Here is a 7,143-nt window from a genome sequence, read left to right on the forward strand (position 1 = left end):
CCTCTCTCGATTGATAGAAAGACTTTCGGGAGCTGGGAGGGCCTATCGTGAGAGAACTTTCCGTTTCACGGTAGGCAAAGGTAAAGGGGAGCTGCATATGTACATAGTGATCAAGGAAGAGCGACTCCTTTAAAAGATATTGGTTTTATCGAAACTTTTAGATCCGCTTTCGTTAAAGAAAAAATAGGAGCTCTTGGTTTGGCTGATGTCGATTCGTATGGCAATGCGGACTCGATTCAGGATGAGAATTTCGCTTTTCATACTGCTACTATGAGCCGAAAGAGCTGGTAAGCTATCTCGCTAAACGAAAGAAAAAAACACGTAAGCGTTGACCTTGTTACACGGGGCGGGGGCCAACCAAAGAAGGTCAGTCGGACTAGGTTAGGACCCTTGATCCGATTCAGCTAGGTTCTTCCATGCGAGAATGCATGCGTATCGGTATCCTTTTTAGGACTGATTGCTTCCTCTTTTTGTTTATACGTTTGGAGAAATCTCCTAAGCCCGCCTTTCTTATCAAGTGTGATTCAATCTTTCAGCTCAAACTTTCCTATCATCCGACGGAAAAGGTAGGAGTACGACTACCTTTTCCTTTTCTTGCCCGAGCCATGGGATCATTCAGTTTCTACCAAAAAGTTTGCTATCTATTAGTTGCCATAATCGAATGTATTTCTCATTTCATGCTAGCTCCTCCAAGAGGTTCCTGGTCCATAGTAGATGAAACCTTGGACTTCTATCTGACTTATAGCATTGCCTGGTGAGCTCGCCGTTGAGGGTTGGCCTTACAGAAGATCAAGCAGCCTTTCTTTCTCTACCAGGTATGCTTTCCCGCTTATCGTGCAACTAGCCAACTAGCCAAAGAGAGAGGGAGAGGGATCATGTCAACCAATTTGTATGTGCATTTTGTCCATCCTGTACTTTCCTGCTTAGCTTTCTTAGCCAACATCTCCGGTTTCCCCCGAACCAAGAGGTTCTGCTTATCCATACCCAACAGTCACACTTTCAACCGAAAGACTAATTTTTTTCATAGAGTCGATTCATAGATCAAGAAAGAATAAAGCTGCTTACAGGGACGTTTACGCGATCCGTCTTTTAATACTCGCCTTTTCATTAACCTTGCTATCAACCTAGCCATTCTCGCTTGTTGCTTTAAGGTGTCTCCCTACTGTAGATTACTCGGATTGATTCTCGCGTCTCTGTGCCAAAAAGGATGGGCGAGTTTGGTTTTAGTGTTCATCGATTGAGTGGATCCATATGCTCCGCGGGGGGGGNCTAACCTTAACTTATCATAACTCTCTATTTGCTTTGAAATTATCGTGGTCGACCCTTCTCTTCATCCTTCTGGTTGGTCTTTTTGCGTGAACATGTGATGCTTTAGTGGTTTGTTTTTGTCTCCCTACTTCAGTAGAGGTGTTGGCTTGGTGTCTTTGCCAAGCATTTGAGTGATCAGTGACAAGAGCCTTTGGAGATCAAATAAACCCAACTGTGAACATGCCATTTTGCTATTTGTAGAATTCAACTAGCTCAGGCTGAGCCGCATGACATCTATTTGTGGTAGGCGACATAAAACTAATCTTGTGATTTATCTCTCTTGGTGGGGTTAAACCCAATATTTGACCTTCTTGTTTTGGGTCGTGGTATTCATGTAGTGGCAAAAAAGTTTTTGTTGAGGTTGGCACACTTGAGCTCCCTTTTTTCAAATACAACAATGGCAGCAAGTGTAGATTCATCATGGCTAAGATTCTTTCTCAACTGTACTATCATCATCATTTTCACCTCTCTTGGTTGATGGATGTTTGTCTGAATGATCGTTGGGTTAGACTCCGTTACTACTACGCATTTTGCTAGGGGCATGTAAATGACTTTGTGTTCTAGCAGGATGTCAATCCCGGACTATTTGGGCTCTAGAATGTTGGATATGAAGGCTGACTATTTATAGTAAAAATCTGATGGAGATATATATACTAAATAATTATATATATTAGGCGGTTACATATAGTGAAGCTATATATAATAAATTGAAATCATATGTATACCCATTAGTCAGTGCTTTCTATATGTACATTTCTCATTCTTCATATCCTCTCTTTGCATACCTAAAGTCATTAATACAAAACCATTAGTCAATATTTCTTCTTACATTTTCTCTATCATGTTCTTTGTGTTCATTTAGATCAAGTGTGTGCGTTGTTGTGTGATTCTAATAACTGGTATCAGAGCGAGGAGAGATTCACCACGATCTGTGAAGATGGAAAGTTCAAATATTGGAATTGAAAAGTTTGATGGATTTGATATAAGTTTCTAGAAGATGCAGATTGAAGATTATCTATACGAGAAAGATATTCAGGAACCCATTTTGGGGGTGAAGCTAGATACCATGACCACGGAGGAGTGGAAGCTCAAGGATTGTCACGCCGTAGGGTTAATCTGGTTGACGCTGCCAGGGAACCAAAGAAAGTGCTATTGAAAATGGTCCATACAGACATTTAGGGACCATCTCCAATTGGCCTAATGACATAGTGGTTTAATATCTGTTGGCGGGTCGTTTCGTCGAGATATTTGTCCCACCAATCCTTGAGTTGCCCGGTAAATCCGGTTACCAAAACTTGAGCTATCTGATGGTCGGATTTATGGCCTTGTAATTTAGACGCGCCTGCAGCCATCATCATTTCATTGACAACATTCATTATCAGATAGTCAGACAATCCATCGATATTCCATTCATAGATTGCTAAACCATCGTAATGAGCTTGAGTTTGTAGCGTCTTTTCTTCGAATTGGATATCCGGAAAAGACGGTTGAGGATACCAGTTTTTCTGATTACTGGCATTATTTTGACTTCTTCTAGAGATCCTTTCAATTCGATTGTAGAAAGGTTCTTCCCTCTCATTTGCAATCTCGTCTTCGAATTCTTGGTTCTCGTCGTCATTATTAACGACATTGACAGATGAATCTTGAGGCGTCATGACGGGATATAATATCTTGTCCAACTTTTCCTCTATCTTGGCCATTACAGCCTCTTCTTTTGAAATCCTTTTTGTAAATATTTCGAGATTTGCCGGTCTGAGTATTGGTATTGTCTCATCAATCTATGGTATCAGAGTCTCTCAATTTTTGTGAGGGAAGAGGAGTTACTCGATCTTTAAGAACGATGTCACGGAAACGAGGAGGAAGATATGAAAATTCAGAAGAATTTGGAGTATGTGACAGCTGAGCGAATAGCCCTTGTGTTCCAGGTGGTAAGACGCGGAGAGCGCAGTAAGTCCGTTGGCAAGCTTGGGTGCTTTGTCATATGAAAAATTCTGAAGAAAATCTTATCTACATCCTGACAATTTTATCAGAGAAAAAACAAAGATTGACAACTTGTCAGCCACACAGTGAAGGCTCACATGCCAATTATCGGTGTCTATAAATTATTATCTTTTAAATTATTAGTTTACTCTATGTCTTTTAGGAAAACAGATCTTGCAGGAGTTCTGTCCTGCTAGATTCGATCTTATCTCTTAGTTGGCGTTTTTCAAATTTACGATCAAATTCGAAGTCTATAAAAAGACTTCATCAATGTAAGGAGAGCATCGATCGGCCGATAGCTCTCTCTAACATATCAATTGAAGAATTCAGAGAAAAATCATGCTACTCTTATTTTATCCATCTTATGAACGAATTTCTTAGAAAGCTCAGAAAATCAAGCCATCTCAAATGTTCTACCGATGAAGAAGAAAGTTCAAATGAACATCGAAGGGGAGAAAATCTCACCATCTCAAATACTGTCAATCAAGAATATCAGATTGCCAGAATCGAAGATCAACTAAAAAATTGGACTATTCCAAAGGTAGATCCTAAAACTATCTACCAAATTTCAACTTTCAATTTTACTCAAAGATCATGCATCAAATTCTCAGAAAAGAACATCCCAATTCATAGCAATAGGGAATCTCTAGATCTTTTTTCAAGATCCCTTATACTCCAACATCGTGAAGAGTTTAACTATCTCCATGTCGGTCTTGTCCAAGTCGCGGTAAAACCATTGTTCAGACTTGGATTAGATATCCCAGTTCTTATCTCCTTACGAGATAAGAGACATGAAGATTTCTCAAATTCCTTGTTGGGAATGGTTCAATCCAATTTAGAGAATGAACCAGTCTATTTCAATTGTTATCCAAACTTTACTCTCTCTCTCCACGACCCACACATATTATCAGCTCTCATGCTAGATTTACAGTAAAAAAATTTAAACATCAAAGCTGAAACCCATTCTTCAATCGTCATATTCAGGGTTTATTATAAGCTCATGAATACAAACATTTCTCCAAGAGCATTAAGATCCTCACCAAAAGGATCGGCTATGCTCATAGAAGCAAATATTGGAAAATCGTCAGTGACTGTCCCAAAAACACTTTCTTGGGATCAAATAACCAGAAGCACTCTCTGGAAAATAGAAGATGCAAATCTTCCAAAGAGGAAAGAATCTCAAAACTCAGTTCAAATCATCGAACATGACGATGGAAGCGTTGAAATAAAATTCAGCGAAGAACCTTCGTCAGAGTCGAAAGTAAAGGAATTCCTGAGTTCTAGACCAAGTACTTCAGGAGTATCAAGGTCAATGTATGACCCCTTAAACGTAAAAGAGGTTAGTTATGATCAAAAAAGGGCGTCAATCCACTATGAAGACAGCTCAAGGTCTCCAACCCATACGGATATGGATACTCAATCCGTCTACGAAAGCCAGCTAAATGTCATTACAGCTGATTTCCAGATAGACAAAGAATTCTTGAAAGCAGATTTTATGTCAACTACCAACTCTTCAAAAAGAAATGCCTTCTTCCAAACCTACAAAGAGGCTGAGCGAAATGAATTAAGAGCTCAGTGGTATTCTCATATGGAAACCATCAAAGAAAATATACCATTCTTCGAATGGTTTGAAGAAAATATTCTGCAGATATGCACCTTGACCCAGAGGAGTTGGAAGACTACCAAAAGAGGCGAGGTATATTCGAAACATCCTCCGTTGGAAGAAGTCGAATTCGACAACTACTACGGAGAAAAGGTCAAAGCTAGCCCTTTCAAACATATTCCGGTAGGACTAGAAAAGGGTAATCCGACCCTAAAGGATATCAAGAATATCCAGCATCAAAACAATTATTCAAATAAGATTTTATCCACGATCGCTACTCAACTTGAGAGTATCGAGGGAAAAATCTCAAAGAAATCAGGTACTCAGCAGGAACAGGCAAGCAGCTCTGTACCAAAGGTTGATGAGACAATACCAATACTCAGACCGGCAAATCTCGAAATATTTACCAAAAGGATTTCAAAAGAAGAGGCTGTAATGGCCAAGATAGAGGAAAAGTTGGACAGGATATTAAATCTCGCCATGACGCCTCAAGATTCATCTGTCAATGTCGTTAATAATGACGACGAGAACCAAGAATTCGAAGACGAGATTGCAAATGAGAGGGAAGAACCTTTCTACAATCGAATTGAAAGGATCTCTAGAAGAAGTCAAAATAATGCCAGTAATCAGAAAAACTGGTATCCTCAACCGTCTTTTCCGGATATCCAATTCGAAGAAAAGACGCTACAAACTCAAGCTCATTACGATGGTTTAGCAATCTATGAATGGAATATCGATGGATTGTCTGACTATCTGATAATGAATGTTGTCAATGAAATGATGATGGCTGCAGACGCGTCTAAATTACAAGGCCATAAATCCGACCATCAGATAGCTCAAGTTTTGGTAACCGGATTTACCGGGCAACTCAAGGATTGGTGGGACAAATATCTCGACGAAACGACCCGCCAACAGATATTAAACCACTATGTCATTAGGCCAACTACTCAAATTATCAAAGAAGAAGGTCCATCGACTAGGACCGAAGTACAACATGAAAGGGTAGAGGATGCTGTCAACACCCTCATATATACCCTTCATAGAATTCTTCGTCGGCGACCCTCTGAAATACCAGGAGAGATCCGCCGAGATACTCGTGAATCTGAAATTCCCCACCTTAGGTGATTTTAGGTGGTACAAAGACATGTACTTCAGCAAAGTTCTTATTAGAACAGATAGTTCGTTGGAATTCTGGAAAGAGAATTTCGTCAATGGACTACCAAAACACTTCTCAAGGAGGATCAAAGATGGCCTTAAGACAAAGTACAATGGAAAAATTCCATGGCAAACTTTGTCATACGGATCCATAGCATCCTTCATCATAGAAGAAGGAATCAGACTTTGTAATGAGTCAAAGATTCAAAACAAGCTCAATTCTTTAATATCAAACAGAAAAGAGCTTGGTAGATTTTGCGATCAATATGGATGCAAGGGAATAGAAGCTCCCTCAACCGCCAGACGAAAGAAGGTTAAGACGCATCCAAAACCTTATCATTCATACAGGCCTAGAGAAGCATATCGGAGTAAACCCGTGCAGTCTCAGAAGCCAACATATTCAAGAAGGAAGTATATTCCTACAAAAACCCATAGAGGAAAGAAAAAGCAAACTTGCTTCAAATGTCGTGAAGAAGGACACTATGCTAACAAGTGTCCAATCAGAGGAAAGATCAATGAGTTGGATATAGATCAAGAGCTGAAAAATCAGCTATTACGACTGACCCTAACCGACTCAGAGCAATCAAGCGAGGGAGAAGTCCTCGAACTCCAAGAAGAATCTGATTCATATTCTAGCACAGAATACGAATCAAAACAAGAAGGAAAAAGGACGTGCGAAGAATGCATAAATGTCCTTACCAAGGATCAAGAAATTCTACTCGAAGTAGTAGAAAAAGTTCAAGACCCAAAAATTCAACAGAAGATTGCTCAACGACTTAGGGATGCCATGACAATCTCTAAGCCACCTGAAAAGGAAGAAAGAAATCCCTACAGACTCCAATCTGTTCTCCAAAGATTTGAAAAACCGAGGGAACTCACTACTCAAGACTTACAAAGAGAGATTAATAATCTCAAACAAGAAGTACAGGCGCTGAGATCTGAAACCAGGTCAGAATCTTATACACTTCGTCAAGAAATTCTCAATCTTCAGGAAAGGCTGCCCGCACAAAAGGAAACGGCGCAACCGAACCTGGATGAAGAAGATTTTCAAAGTTCCTTCGTTGGAGCCATCACCACTTCTCAATTTCAAAAATGGT

This window comes from Cucurbita moschata, unplaced genomic scaffold (genome assembly GCF_002738365.1).
Source record: "Cucurbita moschata cultivar Rifu unplaced genomic scaffold, Cmos_1.0 Cmo_Scf00126, whole genome shotgun sequence".
Classification (NCBI taxonomy): Eukaryota; Viridiplantae; Streptophyta; class Magnoliopsida; order Cucurbitales; family Cucurbitaceae; genus Cucurbita; species Cucurbita moschata.